This window comes from Phascolarctos cinereus, unplaced genomic scaffold (genome assembly GCF_003287225.1).
Source record: "Phascolarctos cinereus isolate Bilbo 61053 unplaced genomic scaffold, phaCin_HiC Scaffold_2;HRSCAF=192, whole genome shotgun sequence".
NCBI lineage: Eukaryota > Metazoa > Chordata > Mammalia > Diprotodontia > Phascolarctidae > Phascolarctos > Phascolarctos cinereus.
The window spans coordinates 378,652,562-378,668,407 of NW_027555625.1; positions in this window are offsets into that span (position 1 = coordinate 378,652,562).

The following is a 15,846-nucleotide window of genomic DNA, read 5'->3' on the forward strand; positions in this document are numbered from 1 at the left end:
TCAGTAATTATTAAGTCTTGCTTACCTAACCTATTCCACTGAATTCCATTACTCTGTTTCTAGTTTTGATGATCTCTGCTTTATAATACAATTTAAGATCTGGTGCAGCTAGGCCACCTTCCCTTGCTTCTCTTTTCATTAGTTCCCTTGATATCCTGGACCTTTTGTTCTTCTAGATGAAATTTGCTATTGCTTTTTCTAGCTCTATAAAATAATTTTTTGGCAATTTGCTATGCTCTGAATAGGTAAATTAATTTAGGTAGAATTTTCATTATATTAGCTCAACCTACCCATGAGCAACTAATATTTTTCCAATTATTTAGAGCTGACTTTATTTGTGTGAAAAGTATTTTGTAATTGTGTTCATATAGTTCCTGAGTCTGTTTTGGCAGGTAGACTCCCAAATATTTTATACTGTCTACAGTAACTTTAAATAGAATTTCTCTTCCTATCTCTTGCTGTTGGGCTTTGTTAGTAGTATATAGAAATGCTGGTGATTTGTGTGGGTTTATTTTATACCCTACAATTTTGCTAAATTTGCTTATTATTTCAAATAATTTTTACTTGATTCTCTAGGATTCTCCAAGTATATTTTGTATTGTATTTTAATTTTGATAAATATTTCCCAGTTACATTTTATCCTGATTTTAGCTACAGTACACTTACTTGCTGCATATGGTTAGAGGAGTAAGTGTTTGACACTTCTGCACTACACGATGTTGCCTTTCACCTTACAGAGAATGTCTATTATATTTGTTTAATTGATTTGAGGAGGACCCCATATTAGCACACATCCTGAATGCCTAACCTCTGAACCTAAAATGTTTATTTACCCAAATTTGACCAATTGCTTTACTGTCAAAGATAATTCATCTTTCCCAGTCTCTCTTATTCCTCCAAAAAGAAATCTGAAATTGAAAATCACCACTACACTTCATAGTAGGAACAGTCTCCTAAAGCCCCTGGTCTCCCTCTCAAGAGTGTTTTATCTGGACTATACACACTCGACCCAAGAATAAGTCAAGAACATGAGATTAATCCTCTCCTTGACTAACAATAAATGCATAAACAAACTTAAGAAGACAGAGAGGAAATTTTGTTGTTTGATAACATCTGTCAAGTGTCATTTACTTCTAAAGAATAGAATTACTAAATGGTAAATAAGGATAATTCACACACAGTGTGTGTGTATATATATATATATATGTGTATGTGTGTGTGTGTGTGTGTGTGTATGTATATATTTAATATACAAAAAATGAAATAGGCCCTTCCCTCAAGAAATACATTCTAAAGGTCAGAAAGATACAGAGAGAGCAAGATATTGAAGTCCAACAATAAGACATCCTATTTAACTAGTAGAACATCATTGGCAGTCTTGGAGAGAATAGTTGAATGTTGAGGTTAGAAGCTATTCAACAGAAGTTGGGGAGAAGTGGAGGCAACAAAAATAAATTACTTTTTTAGGAGTTTGGCTACGAAAAAAAAGAGATAGAAGCTGATCTTTTAAAGTGATGGCAGTGTGAAGTGAAAGGATTTTTTTGTTGTTGTTTCATTTGATTATTTTTAGACTGGAGAAATCTCAAAATTTATCCAAATTCAATAGAAATATTAAATGCAGGTTCAGAATAAAATGGCCCCAGCATTTAGCTATTATTTATCAAGAAATATGAATGAAAAAAGTAACTTGAAGATATTGGAACATTTCATGAACTCTGTTCAGGAGTATTTGAAGATGTACACCTTTATTGCAATGGCAACTTAAACACCGCCATAGATAATGAATTAACTTATGTCTTGGCTAGATGTTTTTTTTCATCATTTATTTATATTCAAGAAACATTTATTAGATTCCAAATCAGTACAAGACGCTATTCTAGAAATAAAAAGACAAAAGAAAAAGAAAGAAAAGAAATAGTCACTGCCTAAAGGAGTTTTCATTCTACTTCAGGATGGGATATGTATACAGACACACAAATACAAGGTAATTAATTTGAAGCATGCTTGTATACAATGGGAATGAAACCGGTTGAAAGGTGAGATTGAAGATGAGAGCAAGAGCATGATAAAGAGGGCAAGCTTCTACAGGAGACAAGAAAGGGTGAGACCGAGGACAAAAGTAGGGAGAATGCCCTTGACAAAGAGAAGGATTCCCTCTTCTTTAGAGATTGGAGTCAAGATGGAGAGAACAGGTGACAATATAAAGGGGTTGTGGAGTAAGGCACAAATAATAAATTATAACTGATAGACTCAATATTTTCAGTAAAGTAGGAGGCAAAATCCCCTTTTGGTAGGGAATAGGAGGAAACAGTCTAGGGAGTTTGAGAATAAAAGAGAGGGTCTGGAATAGTTGCTATGGGAAGTAAAATAGAAAATCATCTAGGCAAGAATAAAATGATTGTCATGGAGTAGCAGGAACTAACTGAAATTTAGGGGCTAGAAACAAAGATTTATGGCAGCAGTAACATAGGCTTGGGATGTAGCAAAATATGAGGGTTTATGAGACAAAGTGGAAAAGGACGTAAGATAGAGAACAGTGAATAGCTGAAGTTTTCAAAATTATAAAGTGAAGAAAATGAGCCCAAAGCCTGGGTTTATGAGTTAGGAAAACAGAGAAGAATGGAGAGACTGGCAAAGAGGAAAAAAGAGGAAAATGAGTGATGGAAAATTATGATTGTAGAGGGAAATCTTAGAGTTGGGGATCATGAATGCAGTGTAGTTTATAGTAATGGTGAGAATGAAGGCAAATCATGTCTCTGAATCACAGTGACTGAGCAGAAAGAAGTAACATTTGACTGGTGCTCCTATTCCCTAAATTCCTGTGACATTAGATGATGAAAAATGTCAGAGGATAAGGAGCCTACCCACAAGAGAGATCAGGTTAGACAGTGGTCAATTATGTGGCAATCATATTCCTAGGGGTTGAATGAAACTCTGGACACCAATTCCTTTGCCTCATCTCAAAATGGAGGAAATATGTGTTTGGAAGATACCCCACACATGGGTTGTGCATTAGGATTCTGATCAGGACTAGGGTGTGAGGCCCCAATCTCAGTTGGTTCTTCATGATTGGAGAACTGTTATCTGGTTATAGAGAGGAAGAGAAAGTTGAGGACTTATTATTGCTTTGTTTTTGTTTTTGTTTTTGTTTTTTTGTTTTTTCCATCAGTTGGTGAAACAGGAGAGAGTAAGCAGTTATCTTCACACTGGCAACTAGGTTACATACTCAACCTTCCAAGAACAATGTAACAACAATAACAACAACAAAAGAAAACATTTTCTAAGAGTAGGTACCTAGAGGATCATCATATAGCTGCATACATGGTGGTGACAGAAGGCCAAGGTGTTTGCTGCTATTTTTTGTTTACTTTTCAAATGATTCAGCATTGGGTAGGTAGGGGGTATTGTGGATAGAGTACAGGGACTGGAATCAGGAAAACTTAAATTGAAATCTGGCCTCAGGTACTTTCTAACTGCGTAATCCTGGGCAAGTCATTTAGCCTCTCTCTGCCTCAGTTTTCTCACCTGTGAAATGGTTATTATAGTAGTACCTTCTCCCCATGGTTGTTTGTAAAGTACTTGGCACGGTGCATGGCCCACAAGCAAGTATTTTGCAAATGTTAGCTGTTATTATCATTATCACAGAGCAGTGAAAGAACTTCATTTCATGGCAATAGATTTCAGGAAAAGTAGGATTTTAAATGAAGTCCCTAAAAAGGACCACTGCTGAGAAGTGCCCTTACTTGATAAGTCATGGTGGCTCTTTTCTCACTCCATACAGAATGAAATGAATCAACATTTTTTTTTAATTACAAAATCTCAGAAATAAAGGGGACCCAGAATCCATCAAGTATAATTTTACCTGAATAAAAATGTTTTCTACAATGTTGCTGTCAAATTGTTATCTAGACTTTCCCAGCAGTACCTGAAAGAGAAAGTGTACAAGGACATCTCATTCCATTAACACAGTTCCACTAAATTATTAGAAAGTTTTCTTTATATTAGGCCAAAATCTTCCACTCTGCAATTTCCATATATCGCTCCTAGTTGGCTTTCTGAAGGTAAGCAGGGCAAATATAATCCCTCTTCCAAATGGCAACCCTTCAGATATATTAACAAAGCTATTGTGTCTCTCCTCTCTTCTGTTCTCATAGTTAAGCATCCTCAGTTCCTTTGGCTGCTCCATTCTCTTATGAAATCTGCTCTATATTGTATGACATAGTCTTCAGTGCCCTCACCACCCTTTGGATCTGCTCTGTCAATGTTCTTGCTAAAATATAGCAACCAGATATAGATGCTACATTCAAAAATACACTAATAATTTTCCAAAATAAAATTTTCTGGAGCACACCAACCACCAAATTCCTGACAAGAAAAAGAAAACAAGAACTTTTTAAGTTAAAAAAAAAGTGATTCAGGTAATTTAAAAGAACAGACTGGCATCAGACTATGATATGTGGTCCATTAAAATGGCCAGGATAATTGACCAGAGACTAACATTTTGAATCTGGGAGGCCTTCTTAAAGTGAAAATTCAAATGATTTCAATTGATAAATGTCTCTTAAGTGTATACTACATGGCTAAGCAGTGTGCTAAGTACTGACAATATGAAGACAAAAATGAAAAAGTAAATTTTACCCTCGAGGATCTTACATTCTACTCAGGTGGAAGTAAAATAATATGCCTAGATATGTAAAGAAAGAACAAAAGTTGGCCTAATCACTATGAACTACCAGCATGTTAGGTTCATATCTCTCAAGCCCTAGCCATTTATTATGTTGTATTATAGCTACTTATTTACTTAGCATAAAAATGATTTCTTTATCCACTTACTGAAAATAATGTATAAAAGAGCAAGAAGTTAGAAAACTAATCAAATTATTGAAAAGTGATATGTTTAAAAAAGTGGATAGGCAAGGAGGAAAGTTTTTCACAGAAAAAAAAAGAAAATTTCTCAACTCAAGGTTGATTTCTCCTTTCATTTCACTATAGAATAAAGAAAACTTCAAATAAGAAAAAAAATGTCAGTTTCTGAGAAGTAAGATGGGATATTAGAATCAAAAAATTAAACTAGACAGGTGCAATTTTCTCTCCACTTTGTCTTTGCATATGAAGATAGTCAGTCAATGATTAAGATGTAGGTCCAGATTTATGAGAGGAAAATTGGGGGAGATGGGAAATACAGCCAAACTCCTATAATCATTCTGATCAATATAAATGTGTTAAAGAAGGATTATTTATGGATCTTGATTGGCTGACAGCAAGTGGATGAGAAATCATGCTGAGGTGAAAGAATCAAGAGAATGAATGTCTTGTGAATGGGGAGCAATCCCTAAGAAAGTGTAAAGATATTGGGGAATAATTACAGCAGGATTCATAAAGCTTTTTAGTTTGTGCAGTTACAGCAAATACACACACACACACACACACACACACACACACACACACACACATATATATATATATATACAAACCAAATATTTGATTATGTAGCTCCAGAAAACCATGATCAATCAAAGAGGAAAAGCTTTGCTTTCACTCTGCAAAGTTCAAAACATCCTTAACAATGGGGCTGTAGAGCTGGATGATAAATAATGGAGGCAACTTAAAATAATTCTAAGTGTTAAATGTTTAGGGAGAGGCAGTAACAGGAAGCTTCACTTGAGGTAGGGCAACATGAAGATTGATTAGCTAACTTAGCAACAGAGAAAGTAAGATGAGTCTAGAGTCTTCTCTAGCCCTGCATAAGGATTCTTATCAATGTTTATTAGCAATTATTTTCTGGGCCCTGATTTCAAAGAAGGTACATCAAGAAAAGGAGAACTAGGCTTAGATTCTTAAAAATCTAGCTGCTGCTTAGATTCTTAAAATCTAGCCAGTAGCTCAGTGATGTTCAGACTCCTTAAGAGTCTGCCCAATATGGTGGGTGTTCTAATAAACCTTGTCTTTGGCTGAAAGAAGGCTTGGGTCAAATTCTTTCAGACAGGACCTGCATGTTGTGATTTGGGGGTCCCAGCACCCCTAAATCCTTAAACCTCAAGATTTTGGTGGCCCATATGGGGAAACTGCCTAACCCCAAGTGCTTCTCCAGCCAAAACTGGAAGGTATGTAAGCCTCCCTCCTCATCTCCTTTCTTGCTCTGCAGTTGGGGGTCACTCTCCAAGCACCAAGGCTTGGAGGTGCTTTTTGGGCAGACAATTAGGAGGCTGCCTTGCACTTGGCCTGACACTCTTAGGCTCTTGGTCCACTGGGTCTGTTTGAGGCCATGGACCTGGGTACATCTTCTGCAGCATACAGGACAAAGGCAGACATCCTAGGTGCTAGAGAATTGGGGAAAACTGCAGCTACTTTTTGGTTCCCTGAGGTTTACTTATTCCCCTCCCTCTATACCCCTGAATCCTCCTTCATGGAGGTTACAGGGAAAAGTTATAACAGCTAAAAGTATCTTGGCAGACTCTGGAAGTTTTGTGATTGATCATTAGGGAGTTCTGAAACTCTTTTTTTACAAACCTGGTCACTCTTTTCTCTGACTCCCTATCCTTGAGCCAAGAGGGTATCTGTTAACCCCTCTCATAGGAGAAGAGAGTTTCACGCTTTACTCCTCACCTTTGATTTCACCCTCCCTCACCTGGGGAAAGGAAGGAGGGGGGAGGGGGAGCAGCTAAAGCATGGGCCCCACTGGCAATGGCCTTGGGTCCTGGGGCAACCTTTGCCTGGAAGCATCAACCAGGTTCAGCACATCCTGCTCAAGGGAAAGAAGCTGGCCTCTGAACTTGAATGTGGGTAAGAGCACTCTTTGAAAAGTTGTCATTTTAACTGTTTATGATGAGAAGCTGTTTCCTGAATAAAGTAATTTGGCAATGAATTTAACATAATTGAGGTCACCTGATTGGTAATGGGTTTGTTTCAAATTGGTGAACTTTTTGTATCAGTTATGTCAGGCAACTTTTCATAATTTGATTACCGCTAAAATAATTTGGCTACTGTTGGTTATTGTTTTAATAGGTAAGCTAGCCAAAAAGCTTATGTGAGTTATGTATGACTTGCTGAGAATTCGCAAGTGTTCAGAAATCTCTAATGACTGGCTTTTAACACCAGGACAAATGTAGGTTTGAGATGTAATTCCTGGAAAGGTTTTTCCTAAGTTGGAATTAGCGAAAATTGCTGTGTGAGGTAAAAGCTCATAGGGTTTTATTTTGTGTTTGATGGATCATAATCCATCAATAATCAATAATCTATCATCTGAGAGAAATGCCACAAGCTAATCATAGAGAATGTGATACTGGTGGGAAGTCAGCACTGGGAAAAGCTGAGAGTGATACAGTTTAGGAGTTCAGGTGTGCTGGGACCCCAATATCACAATACCTGGCTCCTGCCCAAAAGAATCAGACCCAAGCCTTCTTTCAGCCAAAGACAAGGTTTATTAGAACATCCATTATATTGGGCAGACTCTTAAGGAGTCTGAACATTAGTAAACTATTGGCTGGATTATGATAATCTGACCAGTAGCTAGATTTTAAGAATCAGAGCTTCTTAATGGAGACAAGATGGACCTTATATACGGAAAGACTATGGGAGAGATCAAGGAGTGGCCAAGTAGTCTATGAGGTAATAGAACTCCAGGGGTGGCCAAGGGAGAATGGAGCCTAGTTAGGATTAAAGGTAAGAAGTGGCCAGGGGACATAGGGAGGTCTAGCCTAGATTAAGGGTAACAGAATTGGGAGATTGGATGTAGCCACAATGAAAGACCAGTTGATGGGATTATAGCCTCAGGCAAATGTCAGAGATTTGGCCTAGTGGGAAAGTCCAGGTTTTTTCCTTTCTGGGGTCCAGATCCCAACCCCATCAAGAGGACAGTTTTATCCTCAGTCTAAGATGGGATCCTCTTGGCTCAGTTTCCCCATTATATTCCTTTGAAAAGGGATGTTACCTACCTGGCTGTTCCTGAATCTGGCTGTAAGGTGGAATTGATACTGCATGGTTGGAAAACTGAATTATCTCAATCCAAACAAAGCTAAGGATGTTTTATCCTGTCATATCTGGGACCTGCAGTCTTTTCTGTCAGATTTGTGCCTTTCAGACTACAGCCCATTCACCTACAGTTGGTAGCAAACAGTGGGTTTTGGAGATAACCCCATCATTCCCTGGATGCAGCCTGGACCAGTTTCCAGTCAACCTTCTTTTTGGGACCCCCTTGAGGTAGGGACAACTCTGTGCCCCTTGCCAGAAGGAAGCAGCTTCAGAAGACAAGACCTTCACCCCTTATCTCAAAAAGAATTTGGGTCCCATTTGTTTGAGGGGGGAATAATGGGGTTGGGATCTGGACCCCAGAAAGGAAAAACTGGACTTTCCCACATGGCCAGGTCTCTGTTGTTTGCCTGAGGCTATAATCTCATCAACTGGCCTTTCATTGTGGCTACACTCAATCTCCCCTCTACAGTTTTATCTCCCTATGGCCCCAGGCCATTTCCCACCCTTAATCCTAGGTAAACTCCATTCTCCCTTGGCCACATGGTCCAGGTCCCAGGAGTTCTGTTCACCCCAGTTTACTGACCACTCCCATTCAGATCTGCCTGAGACCCCTGCTCCAGTCACCCCAAACTACTTGGCCACTCCTAGATCCCTCCCATAGTCTTTCTGTATATAAGGTCCATCTTGTCTTCATTAAGGTGCTTAGATTCTTAAAATCTAGCCACTGCTTAGATTCTTATAATCTAGCCACTGCTCAGATCCTTAAAAATCCAGCCAATAGCTCACTAATGTTCAGACTCCTTAAGGGTCTGCCCAATATGGTGGATGTTCTAATAAACCTTGTCTTTGGCTGAAAAAAAAAAAGACAAGGAGAACTAATTAATGAACAAGCCATAAGGAAAATGCACCAAAACTGACCTTTGATACAGAGAAGCATGTTTGATAGACCTTCTGTTTTAGATAACCAAGAGGAATTTATTTTTTGTTATCACAATTCATATATCAGCACAAGTATTCTATATCAGGAGGTGATTGGCTATAATCAACAATATTTCCAACAAAATTGTATTCAATGTCCATATACTTTGACTTTGAGAATCCATTGCTAGCATATGCCCAAAGGAGTTCAAAGACAGAAAGTTCCAATCTACATGAAAAAGCAGCATTTTGTGGTAGCAAAGGACTGCAAACCAAGATGATGTCCATCAATTGGGGGAACAGCTTGTATTTCATGAATGTGATAAATAGTTAGGACTTTATTAAAAGAAATTATGAGAATGAGAAATTTTGAGAAGCAGGGCAAGTCTTATTTGAATTGATGCAAAGTGAAGCAGAGCAAAAAAAAAAAAAACAATATGCCCAATGACCACAACACTGTTAATAGAAACTAAATCTGTATGCTGTAATTATTATGACTAAATTTGACTTTACAATGTAATGGAGAAGATAAACCTATCTCTTTTTTGCAGAAGTGGGGAAATATGAGGGTTGAATATCACATACGCAGCCAGAAATTGTTACCATATTCTTCTTCTTCCTCTTTCTTTTAAAATCTTTGTTACAAGCTATGGTTCTTGACATAGGGGAGGAGGAAGGGCTATATCTCAAAATAAAGTTGATATAAAACAAAAGATGACTTCAAAATACTTTAAAATAAACTATATTTAAGCTGTGCATATTTGTAAAGTGATAGAACAAAAACTTAAATTCCTTTAAGTACTGTAATATGAAGCAAAAGAACATATATAAAATTAATGTTTATGCTGATCTAAACATGGTAAATTGATTTACAAACATTTTTAATATTTCTTATGTGCAAACCATATAAACACAGAAGGCGTGACTCCTGGCACTGAAGAACTTAGAGACAAGACAAATATAAATGGAAAGATAACTAAGATTTCAAGACAGTAAACAAGAAGTGCCTAATACAAGTTGGATTATACGCCTTCTTTAGTCTTTTTGATCTCTTAGATTATCTGGAACAGGCAAAGAATACTATGAATCATAGGATAACAGAAAAGAAAGTTGCTCTGCCCCTTGACCTATACAGTACAATATAAAAATGAGCTATTATCACATTGCAGCATCTTTCTAGAAAATGTTGAGAACTTCTTACAAACATTACTTAACTATACTTAGTCTGTTTTGGGAAGAGCAGTTTAGTGTTATTAATTTTCTGATGGTAAAACTAGGCATTCAGAGATATTAAGTAACTTAACAAGGCTCGCATAGTGTTGAGAGCAGTAAAGGGCAGGAATAGATCCCAAATCTATTAATGTTACGAAAAAAAAACCCCTATTTTATAAAGCTAAGAAAAAATAACAAAATTCATCTGTAAGAAGAAAAGGTCAAGAATATCAAGGGAATCAATTAAAATAAATGTGAAGGAAAGTGATATAGCATTACCAGATCTCAAACTGTATTACAGAGTGATAATCAAGAAAACAACCTGGCACTTCCCAAGAAACAGAGTGGTGGACCAGTGAAATATATTAGGTACACAATACACAGTAAATAATAAATGATCATAGCAACTTAGTATTTGACAAACCCAAAGATCCAAGATTTTCTATAAGAAATCACTATTTGATTTGAAAAAACTACTGGGAAAACTGGAAACAAGTTCAGCAGAAACTAGCTGTAGACCAACATTTCACATTGTATACTGGTGCATGATTGGGTGCATGATTTAGTCATAAATGGTGATTCTAAAAGCAAATTAAGGAAGTATAGTTTACCTGTCAGATTTATGAACAATGGAAGAATTTGTGAACAAATAAGAGATAGAGAGTAATAGAAGATATAAAGTGTATAATTCTGATTATGGTAATTTTAAATGCTTTTGCACAAACAAAATCAATTCAGCCAATATTAGAAGGAAAACCAGAAACTGGAAGAAAAATTTACAGCAAGTTGCTTTGCTAAAAACCTCATTTCTCAAATATATCTCTATATCTGAGTCAAATTTATAAGAACTGTAAGAATACAAGTCATTCTTCAGTTGATAAATGATCAAAGGATATTAACAAGCAGTTTTCACACAAAGAAATCAAAGCTATCTATAATCATATGAAAAGTGCTCTAAATCATTATTGATTAGAGAAATGCAAACGAAAATAATGCTGAGGTACCATCTCATACCTATCACATAGGCTAATATGAGAGAAAAGGAAAATGACAAATGTTTAAGGGGATGTGGAAAAATCAGGACAAAAGTGGATTGTTGGTGGAGTTGCAAACTGATCCAACTACTCTGGAGAACAATTTGGAACTAAGCCCAAAGGGCTATGAAACTGTGTATATCTTTTGACCCAGTAATACCACTACTAGGTCTGTATTTCAAAGAAACTCTAGGAAAAGGAAAAGGACTTAAATATACAAAAATATTTATAGGAGCTCTTTTACTGGTGGCAAAGAATTGGAAATTGATGGAATGCAGTTAGGTCAAACAGTGGGTGGACCACCAAGCCTGGAGTCTGGAAGAACTGAATTCAAATCTGGCCTCAAACACTTAATAGCTGTGTGACCACGGACAAGTCATTTAACCTTGTTGCTTCAATTTCTTCATCCATAAAATGAGCTAGAGAAGAAAATGGCAAACTATTGCAAACTATCTTTGCCAAGAAAACCCCAATGTGGAGTCACAAAGGGTTGAACACAGCTGGAAAATGACTGATAATCACAACAACAACTATCAACAGAGGAATTTCTGAAGTTGTGGTCTATGATTGTGATGGAATACTATTGTGCTATAAGAAATAATGAGCAGGATCCTTTCAGAAAAACCTGGGAAGGTTTGCATGAACTGATGCAAAGTGAAGTGAGCAGAATCAGGAGAACATTATACGCAGAAACAGAAATATTGTGTGATGATCAGCTGTGAATGACTTAACCATTCTCAGTAATGACCCAAACAATTCTGAAGGACTCATGATGAAAAATATTCTCCACCTCCAGAGAAAGAACTGATGGAGTATGAACATAGATGGAAGCATGCTTTTTTTAAAAACTCTAGCATCCTTGGGTGTGTTTTGGGGGATTATCTTCTTTTGCAACTTGGCTAAAATGGACATATTTAGCATGACTATGTATACCTATATCAAATTTCTTGCCTTTTCAATGAGGTATAAGTGAAGGAAAGGAAAAGTAGAATTTGGAATTCAAGATTTAAAAAAAAGAATGTAAAAATTGTTGTTTACATGTAATTGAGAAAAATAAAATTAAACCTAAACGTCAAAAAATGTCCTGATGTGTGCAGAGCTTAAAAATTAGAGCATTTGGTTGAAGGCTGGCCAAAGTACTTTCTGAAAAGAGCTAAATAGGAGCAAACAAAGGTGTGGAAAAATAGAAAGCATAACAACAGCTTAGAGATGAGCTGTGTGTGTAGATTATTTCAGAAGCAGTAGACTCAAATCCTCCCTCCACATCCTCCCTACAACCCCTGAGAGTTGTTGAGATTGAGCACTGCTCCAATGGGAAACACAGTTGAGTCTGTATAAGAGCAAGTTAAAACAGGATTAAGTCCCCATTCCAATCAAGTTAATGAAGCAACTGGGACTGTGCTATGCTGTTGTATTCCAAATTCTTGTAGCACCATTCTCTGTGAGATGTGTCCTTACTGAAAACTGATCAGGCAAGACCTCTTATGTTTACTTTGAAATGGCAATGCTAGATGCAGTGTCTCCAAACTCTTGCTAAAATCCCTATTTTCCCTTTGAGTGTTGGTATCTTAAAATTTAATGAATTCACAGTTTGAACGATCGCCTTTCCCCAACAAATAATGTCCCTTTTGTTTTCTGATGGTGATTTGCCTCTGTTATCAATCAATGAATAAAGGTGTTTGTTTACTTGTTTGTTTGTTTTTTCTCCAATCAGTCTCTATTAGGTTGCTTTCTTTTGCCTTTATAGGGATAACAGGATATAGAACTGCCAAGGACTTTGAAGATATCATCTTGCCCAGCCACGGAATCATTTAGTTAAAATGCAAACTCTTCTATTATGGTTTGGCAAAACACATGGCATCAACCATATACTAGTAAATAGTGTAGGTATACAGTGGTATAGATTAAGCCAGTTTGTCATGGTTTAAAACATTGACCAGAATTTATTGCTTGTCCTATTTTGTTCTTAGCCTGGTTCACTCACTCCAAACCTCAGCCCTAAAAGAAAATCAGTCAGTCCTTGCTATGGATGTAAAAGCTCAGCTCCAGGTCAATTTGAATTCTCTCCAGCCAGCTGAACCCAATCCTCAGTCCTTGTACTTCTATCTTCCTCAGGGCTTTGCTCACCCTTCCTTGATCACATACTTTCTCAAGGAATCTCTATCAGAAAAAAAAAAAGAATCTTCTCTCTTCTGCATACTCCTTCAATTTGAATTTTTTTTTTCAGTAAATAACAACTTTTTTCTCCTTCTCTGTGAAGGTCATGTACTCATCTGTCCATCAATCATGAAATTTAGTTTAAACTCACTTTTAGATTCAATAATTTTTCACACTCACGAACAAAGCATTTAATGTCGCAATGCCACAGGCAACTCTAAAGTTCTAAATTACAGATGAGTTACCCATCTTCATAGGTCAGCTAGGCTACACAGTGGATAGAGTGGCAGGCTCACTTTCCTGAGATCAAATCTGGTCTCAGACACTTACTAGCTGTGTTAGCCTGGGCAAGTCACTTATTCCGGTTTGCCTCAGTTTCCTCAACCGTAAAATGAGCTAGAGAAGGAAATGGCAACAACTCAGTATCTTTACCATGAAAGCCCCAAGGCTGAAAAGTAGGACACAGCTAAAATGATGAAAAACAACATATCCATCTTCACAGAATAAGGGATTTCTAAGCTACGTGTTCTTTACACCAAAAGTAATCAAGGGATGAGACCCTCAAAACCCAATCCTTTTCCTTTTTCCCCAATAATCTGCTAGTATAAAATACAATTTATTTCTTCTCAAATAAAACAAATTTAATGCAATTCTAAAGTAAAAAAGTTAGCTAATCATGTGATATGATTTCTGGTTGGTCAACACACATTTATTAAATTCTAGCTGTGCAACAAGCCCTGTGCTAAATGGTAGGAATACAAAGAACTTCAAAATCACAATCTTTGACCTCAGGAGAAGACAGCATGTAAATAAATAGAGACATACAAGTTATATGCAGAGCAGGTGGAAGGTAACTCAGGAAAAAAAAAAGGTACTAGCAATAAGGGGAACTGGAAAAGGTTTCCTACAGAAGGTGAGATTGCATATTAGCCTTGAGGAAAATCAGGAGGTTGAAGGATGGAGGTGAGGAAGAAGAGCATTCTAGATATGGGGGACAGTTAGTGCAAAGACAGAGTTGGGAGGTAGTGTCTTACGGGAGAAAAAGCAGGCAAGCCAATGAGGTATTATTATAGAGTGCATGGAGTTGAATAAAGAGGAAAAATACTGTAAAGATATAAAGGGGCTGAGTTTTAAAGGGCCAAACAGAAAACTTATATTAGTCTAGGCATTATAGGGAGTCACTAGAATTTATTGAATGGAAAGGCAGGGTGACATGGTAAGATGTTAACTATCAGAGGATCACTTTGGCAGCTGAATGGAGGATGGATTGAAATGGGGAGAAATTTGTGCCACAAAGACCAATTAAAGGGCTATAGCAATTTTGTTCAGGGAAGATATGATGAGGGTCTATTCTAGGCCTATTATCTCTACTATGTTAGTGGGGAGAAGGGGACATGTATGAACAATGTAAAAATAGAAGTGAGAAGTTTTGATATCATATTGGTTAAAAGTGTGAGTAAGGAGTCAGGTGAAGTTGAGGTTGTGAGTCTGCATCATTGGGAGAATGGTGATCCCAGCAATAGTTTGGTGAAAAAAAATATAATGATTTCTCATTTGGATTTGAGGTGTCTGTAGGACTATTTATTTTTAAAATCCAAAAGTTGGTTATGGCACTCAGAGAGATACTTGGACATGAATGGATAGATATCAATATTACATGGATTTATATCTATAATCAGAAATGGGATGATAATTGAACTGAAAAACTTGAAATGAAAGCATGCAGAAATTACAATTGCATTGGAAAAAAACCACTATCAAGAACATAGTGAAAGTAAGGATGATAATACTAAAAGAGATTTAGAGAGAGTTGTTAAGAGCATCAGTGAGATAACACTGAAGGAGAAGAGCAGCTGGCCTAAGACAGCCTTAGTAGTCCATGCTTAGTGAACGTTATACAGATGATGATTCAGCAAACAATACTAAGAAACAACTGTCAGACAGGTAGGAGGAGAACAATGTCATGAAAACCTAGAGAGGAGAGTGTATACAGGAAGAGCCGGTGATGGACAGATCATTACATTTGGCAATTAAGAGATCATTGGGAACTTTGGAAAGGTCAGTTTCAATTGAATAATGAGGCTGGAAAAAACTTTGAAGCAAGTGAGAGTAGAGGAAATAGAGGCACCTATTGTAGATCTCTCTCAGATATTAAAAGGGAAGGGGAGAGATATTGCCTGACATCTAGCAGGGATGATTAGATCAAATGTGGAGTTTTTATGAATAGAGGAGACTGAGATATTATAGTTCTAGGCAGCAAAGAATGATCTATAAATAGGGTGAAGATGAAAATCAGAGAGTGAGTGAGAGAGTGAGAATGATATTTGGGGACAATTTGCTGGTGAAAATGGCAATGGATGGGAACAAAAGTGTATGTAGATCGGTTTGCCTTGTCATGGAGCCAGGCCATCTGTTGGTCAAAGATAGAGTGAAAAAGGAGATCATGAAGGAAAACATCCGATTGACATGAAAATTATGTCCATTCAATTTATATGAGATCCTCAGCTGAGAGATTATGGAGAAGGGAGTGGTTGAAGGCTTGAGGAGGGATGAA